This window comes from Acanthochromis polyacanthus, chromosome 5 (assembly GCF_021347895.1).
Source record: "Acanthochromis polyacanthus isolate Apoly-LR-REF ecotype Palm Island chromosome 5, KAUST_Apoly_ChrSc, whole genome shotgun sequence".
Lineage (NCBI taxonomy): Eukaryota > Metazoa > Chordata > Actinopteri > Pomacentridae > Acanthochromis > Acanthochromis polyacanthus.
The window spans coordinates 27,793,888-27,801,546 of NC_067117.1; the positions used below are offsets into that span (position 1 = coordinate 27,793,888).

At 39.1% G+C, this 7,659-nt stretch overlaps 1 long non-coding RNA gene across 1 annotated transcript; it reads right to left on the reverse strand.

Moving 5' to 3' along the window:
- Nucleotides 1–663: 663 nt before the first annotated feature.
- LOC127534109 (uncharacterized) lies at nt 664–6,019 on the reverse strand. Its single transcript, XR_007942067.1, has 2 exons — nt 5,953–6,019; nt 664–1,796 (listed from the first exon to the last, which is right to left on the reverse strand). It is a non-coding gene; the product is annotated as an uncharacterized LOC127534109 (long non-coding RNA).
- Between the last annotated feature and the right edge of the window lie 1,640 nt (nt 6,020–7,659).

The following is a 7,659-nucleotide window of genomic DNA, read 5'->3' on the forward strand; positions in this document are numbered from 1 at the left end:
TACATCTCAGCTCATTCAGTAACTCTTCCATATTCTTCACTCATCCTTATTTCAATTAAACTGACATAAAACCTGTGATGAAAATGTAGCTGCACATTTACTCAAGTTTTCAGCTCATCAGATGATTCCTGTATGAAACAAAAAACAGATTTCATACACAAAAATCAACAAAATCTGAAAAACCCCCCCACTGTATTTAGCTTTAGCTCATCTAGCTGCCACAGTATCATAGTTGTATAGTAATGCATCAATATAGACTGAATGTAGACAAGTAGAGGCGCTCAGCATTGTGACACGATCATTTCAGTTTGATGTTTGTATTTTTGATCCCCTATGAATGAAGAATTGATATTTCTCCATAAAAATGCTTCCTTCAAATGATATGGAGTGCTCCTTAGCCACAGCTCAAACATAAGAGGAACACTGACTATTACACTTTTTCGCTGATGAGGGCTGTAAGCATTTCTAGTTATGTGTCTTTTACCAGTGATAGACAGTTTGTGGCTTTATTTCAAGCTTTCTGCAGGCTGCTGAACAGAAATTCTGCCAATCATGATCAAGGTATAAACCTAAAACAGGTGAAGGCTGACTGGAACAGAAAATACAGACTTCATGATTGACAAATTGAAGCAGTGTTTGGAAACAGAAACTTACCAACCGATATATTATGAAAGCTCTATTTATTAACACCAAGTGTCAGTCTGGTTCAACAATAATACATTTATTACACAACAGCTGCAGAGACTCATTAAGGAACAGATTTTCTCAGTATTTATGTGCAATTAAAGATTCCTGGTGGCGCTCTGTGTTTGGAGGAAGGATTGGGTTGTAGAAGGACTTTAACACCATCTGCTGGTAAAACTATAGAACTACCATCATCTGAAGTGAATGAACCAGTGCAGTATGTAGCGGTTGTTTCCAAGCTGTCATCAAGAGGCACAATTACAAAACGAAACCTCGAAAAAAATGGACAAAATTTTGTACTCGGGAATTTAGAAGCAAGTGTCCTTGATCTAGATGTCCACACAAGAAGCTAAACTTTGCAAAATGACACATAGGTCCACCTTAGCTACGATAAAATGCTGCTTACATGGGGTTGCATCAGAAATAATCCCACATTATAACTACTATAGCAGCCATTCTGAATGCACGGTGACGATACTTTAAACTTTACCGTTTTAACTAAAACCGTTTTTAGAAACTGCAAGGAATACAACAATGATAAAATGGAGGGATAAACATTTGAATAATCACTGCACATTGCAATAACAACAGACTTTATACTAAACATCTGACTTCAGCACACATCCTTTTAGAAGTGTGGAAATATAGTCAAAGTTCAGCCATTACAGCTGTTTACAAAACTGAAATCAAAAATGACGTATGAACCATTTTTATAGAACCACAAGACGAAGAGATTCCACTCCTCAGGGAAGGCAATAGATTGTATAGTTATCTCCTAAACAGGGCAAAATAACTACCCTAAAACTATACAATCTACTACCTCACACTGTGTGAGCAGCTGGAGCAGAAACGGCCGATGGAAGCAACATCTGGATGCATTTAAACAAAGATGTAGAAGAAGAGGACGGTCTCCAGAATACACAGACGTACGAGTGGCACCTTGAGAAAGACAGTAGGTTGAATAGTTATCTCCCAGTGCGGGTGTGACCCTAAAACTATACAACCTACTACCTCATCCCACGGTGCAGACCAGGCTGGTGGCTGAAGACCATGAGGAGGACGCTCCAAAATGAAGGAAACTCAACCCAGACCTCCTCTGACGTGGCTGAGACCTGTGGAGACAGACAGACGGATGGAGAGGAATTAAAGTCCACACTGATAACACAACACTGATAACACAACACCTGAGGCTGAATTAAACCAAACAGGGCACCGTAGCTGTTCAGTGTCCGACCGAGCAGACACGCTGAACTCACTGTCCACTACTGATGAGCCCTAAAACGACCACATTATCAGTTCTGGGGTACACCGAACTCTACAGCCGGGTGCAGCTTAAAAGAAAGTATTGTTTCAGTGTCAGTACCTCCATCTGAATATTAAACTGGCACTGGTATGAAAACACTTGGATGATATCCAGCTCTGGTGTCAGTCTTCTTCCAAGAGAACCGTTGTTAGGACTTGTCCCAACTAGAATCTGAGCCAACAAGAGCGGACCCCGAAGCACAGAGTTTTATTGGAGGAAGGACACAGATGGTGACTTGTGGTACGTCACAGGACACGAGAAAGAGCAAACCATCCCTCCACAGCACAGTCAAGTGAAAGTAAACCGCTTTATGTAGCTACGAGGGATGCAAAATGTGAAGTCACACACGTTTGTACTTCTATCTTAGTGAGGACATCCATAGGCGTAATGCATTTCCTAGAGCCTTACCCAAACCTTAACCATCACAACTGATTGCTTAAACTTAATCCTTACCCTAACCAAACCTCAATTCATACCTGTTCTCTAAAAACAAGTCTTCACCCTCAAACATGGCTGTTTCAAAGTGAGGACCGTCCAAAATGTCCTCACTTTGATAGTTAAATGCAGAAAATGGTACTCACCATGTAGCAAGTACACACACACACACACACACACACACACACACACACACACACACACACACACACACACACACACACCTTATTATTCCATGAAAATTCTCATTTTTAACCACAGACGCGTAATATTTACCACCAGTTTGGCTCAGTTTCATCAGCCACACTGCTACAGGAACGCAGTCGCAGTAAATCTGGGCGTGTAAGTGGGTCACGTGTGCACTGGCCAGAATCTGTTAACTGCACTGTCATGATGACATGTCGCTAGCTAAACCTCCAATAATCTGTTGGCTACACAAACAATCAACTCACTTTTTAACAATCAATAGTGTCCAGTGGTTGGCTGTTCGTCACAATATGCAACCAATAAAACAGCAATATGGGCGCTGCTTGAGACCACTGCATCAGAGCCACAGCAGTGCGTGTAATTTTGCTAAGCAATGAGTCAATAAAAATACTGATAATCAAGGAAAATGCCAGACATCAGGGCCATTATTGGGTGGATTCTGACTGAACTAAACTAAAATGTGCGACAGATTCCGTTCAGGAGCAGACAGCTGGTTTAAATATTTGGTGAATTTCTGTCAGGAATTCGAGTATTCAGAACGAACTTTGGGATTTTCGGATCAACCGTGAAAATTTATTTACGTACTCACAGATGTTCTCACACAAAAATATCAAAGCCCAAAAACATTTTCACACCACACGTCGTCAGTCAGCTGTAGCCTGTGAGCCCCATTAACCCTCGAAGCTGCAGAGGGATGTCATGTGATGTGTTCATTAGCGCCACGCCTTCTAATTGGTGTTCCAAGAACCTGTGACCTCTCTGCTCACACTGACATCCCATAGACCGTCATAGTGAACGTTAAAACAAAGCTGCTGTTCAGTTTGTCCGCTGACAATCCCAGTTTAAGTTGAAATGATCTGGCCGTGCCCTCCGTTAGAACAATGCACGCTGAAATTGAATGGTTTATTGAAGTTAATGATAAATATGCTGCACTTTTTGATTTAACTCATACATTATGAAGCATCACCAGCATTCGTGTCATTCATTTTTTTGTTGTTCAGTGTGCCAGACAGCAGTTACAGCGAGTATTATGGAAAATGAGACATTTAATATAAAACAAGGAAACGTAAAAGAAAAGCAGCATACAGGAGGTGCCCCGCCTCGACTAAAATAAAGAGTCTGTGCTGACATCAGTAGTAAACATGACATAAACCATAAGGCCATCCAAGTCAGAGGAAGTACAAGCTGTAGCACTACTTCACATATTAGCACACCATCATCTGGTATTACTACTATACAGGGCTGATAGACTTCAGTGTTTACTGTGGAACAGACGAACCAAGGAGTCACACAAGGAAGACGGCATGGATTTAAATTTAAAAAAAAAAACACCAACAAAACCCAGTGTCAGACGTGCTGCAAAATGTACGAGGTGTGCTGCTAAATAATAAGATTGGTCTCATGTCAGCTGAACTACTGTCTGACCTGCCAGATGTGGACTGTGGGTACAGACCTGCCACTGGCCAAGGATTTATCAAAGCTTTCCCTCCTCATCTACTACTTACACGTTACAGTTTGAAAAATCCCCTTTACTTCAGGTATTGACAACCTCTGAGCTGCAGCCTATCACACTGGAAATTTTAACTTTTGCTCAGGATGGTTCAGTAATTCAGCCCCGGTGTTTTTCTTCTGGTGTGGTGAATTCACTATTTGAATTCCAGTGCTCTACGTTCTACCAAAGCCATTCCTAACATCATCACCATTTTATTTTTTGCAGGAGCGCTGTCGCTGCATCCTCGGCTCACAGACCATTCTGTGCTGCATTACGGTGTTGATCTACGAGACTAGTTGAGCCACAGCTTGAACCACCAAGTGCACACTGATCAATAGGCAGCATTAAAATTGAATTCACTACTACTAAATGAATACAGTGGTCTCATTATTTAACAGCCACACTTCTTCCATCCTAAATTCCTGTTTAAATTGATTATTTGTTCAGCACTACAAGTATCTATACTAAGAGGATTTGTATTTACTCTCAAATGTGGACTTTAATCCTGGCATAAGTCAGTAAAGCGATCATTTTACCTAAATAAGCTATAAATGTATACTTACAAGCATCAATCACACTATACTAATAAAAACTAACTTCCAATTGTAGAATTATTTATTATAGCAGTTGTTGCATTATGACATCAGCTGTATCAGGCTTCAGTCACTGGTCAGCTGCAGCTCTGGATAGTCCTGCTAAGTTAAATGTAAACCAAAGACTGAAGGCTTAATTTCACATTTGCACATTTTCTGTTGTGGGACATTAGAACAAGTATAAATCTGTGACTTATGGTGACTAATTAAGACTACATGTTAACCAAGCTGTGGCTCAAGTCTGATTTTATAAGGTCATCTGACAAACTTACCACACATAGAAGTTAAAGTCCACTACAATCCACTATATTTCTTAAAATTCAAAGCTAACAGACAATTACACCATAAGGGGAAAAGCTGCTTTAATTGGTCTCTGCTTTTTCATTTCATTAATGGTTTAATAGAGGCTTACATTAAAAATGACGAACCGTGTTTTTTTTTTTATCATTAGGAGTTTCCACTAATGTGTTGCCCTTTTCTATTTTTCCTGTGCTGCATTACAAAATGACACACAAGGAATAAAATAGGCTACAGTGAAACAGTCATTTTGCTTATTTTGGAGGGATATTAGCCGATTAATCGGGAACACAATAATGGATTGAAGAATGGTGGCTAGTGGCTGTCCTAATCTACACCCACATTTCCTTAAACCCTCTAATCAAACACGGGTGGTACTCGGTGTCCGTTAGAGCGCCGACATTACGACCTGTAAGCACAGATTTAGTTTAGAAAATAAGACCGGCTGGTTTCCACTCAGGCCTGTGCCGTCCAGTCGGTTCTCCAGATCCAGCAGACACAGAACCAGCCTTTCTGCTTGACGGCTACTCGTGGGACCTCCAGAATGGAAGCTAGCAGGCTAATTATCAGCCAACGTGACTGGGCATTTAAGAACTACTACGTCTTATCTGGGTGTTTTACTCGTTGGGCAAGTCCTAATAACTGCAGGGACTGAATTACAGACGTGTAAAGTACAGTAATTGTCGCACCGCACTGTGCTAGCTCCGTCTGTTAACCACTCCTTACAACTTGCTAGCTAACCCTGTCGAGCTAGCGGCTAGCTAGCAGCACGTTCCAGCATGGTTGTCCAGAGAAGCTGCGGTGGGATTAAAAAGTGCAGGAGGCGGCTGTTCGGCGCCAACGCCACACCGGGTGTTATGTAGAAAGTGGAACACAAGAATACTAACACACACGGTGTTAAATATGTGTCGTAAAATGTTGGATTAATACAGTGAACCCACCTGTCTGCCATGTCGGAAAGCTCCTCCACCCTCTCGCTGATTCTTCTTCGTGGGCTTTTGTTTGTCTTCTTCTTCTTCTTCTTCTTCTTCTTCGAGGTTAAACTGCAGCTTCCTTTACGTTACTTTACCGCCACCTTCTGGGGTTAATTCACTCCTACAGCGTTAGACTAGATCCTCAGTGTAGTTTGGTATTGAAAAACAAAATGTCATTAAAAAAAAGAAAATATTACACTTGAAATATTTGTAATTAAACTATTTTATTGGCATGAAAAATCTTTTGAAAAACAAAACACAAATATTTAAAATTTCCTTCATGTTTCTGTTTATCTATTTATTTATTTGTATTTTTATGTGATTTTCAATGACAAATTTTCTGGGTTTTTTTTCCTTGTCTGTGTTTTTCCAGTTTTATTTTCTACACTGAATTGTTTTTGTAAATTCTTAAATTTAATTCTATTTTTTTTTAACAATGTCAGTATTTTTTTAATGTTCCTTTTTTCACTTCCTGTCTCTGTTTTGGTCCCATGGTTGTGCAATTCTACATTCTTCAGATACTATTTCTTTATTTACTTGCTTTTTTTCAGAAGGAGTTGCACTGCTGGATCTTTCTCTCTAAAATACCCCTTAAGATGTTTTATTTGCATTTAAATCAAGCAACATGCTTGTTCTGATCATAATTTCAATATCGTATTTCTAAATTATTTGTTTTTAACTGTGCATAATCGCCAATGCCCTACTGTTAAACTTAGAAATAATGCAATTATGAAGAGGTGATGCAATGCTGTGTATTAGATGGATGAAAAATGAAGACAGCACACCACAGGCAAAAACACATTTCTTTTAATTAGAGGTCAATTTTGATTTGTTTATGGCATATTTTGCTTCTATTGTATGTCTTCTATCAAACTAATGGATAGAAATCATTCAAAATACACATCCAGGTTTTTTTGGACTTTGTCTATTGGACATCTATGGAAATTAGCACAAATTCTATGAGATGATGGCTCATTCATTAACATAAAAAACAAAAATAAATGCCTTGATCAAAGCAATCCTTTGGGGAAAATGGTGGTATCTATTAATTAACATTTTTACACAGAAGTTAATGGTTTCCAGTGTGGAATTTTACACAACTAGTTTTCTCAAATTTAGTTCTTTTTTCTTATACTCTGAGCCAGAAATCTCCACATCATTTACCAAACCTTCCAGTTTTCTTATTTGTTTGTTTTTTCTTGTCTATATTCTGAAGGTTTTTTACAGAAGAGTTTTTTCATGATGATTCTAATATATCAACATAATGAAATAAGAATTCTGAAGCTTGCTTTTAGTCCTCATGTGTTTCTACATGGCTGTCCTGCCTGCATATGACAAACATGAACACAGAAACATGACTATTTGGTCAACACTATTGAAAAGAAAAGAAACAAGAAACAACGTAAGTAACAGCTTTAGCTTGATCCCTCGCACAAAAATTGTCTGGCTCTGTCACTATGTCAAAACAACATTCATTACCTTTTGGAGTTTCAAGAAGTTTGGGATTATATTATTATATGACTGACTAGTGGCAGCATGACCTCATTACAAGTGGTTGCTTTTGAATGTTTCCCAGATTCTAACAGACTTTGGCAAAACAGTGTTCTTCTGTCATGCACCATGGTCATGGAACAATCTTCAAAAAAGTCCGAAATTAGAAACATTCAAATCCAT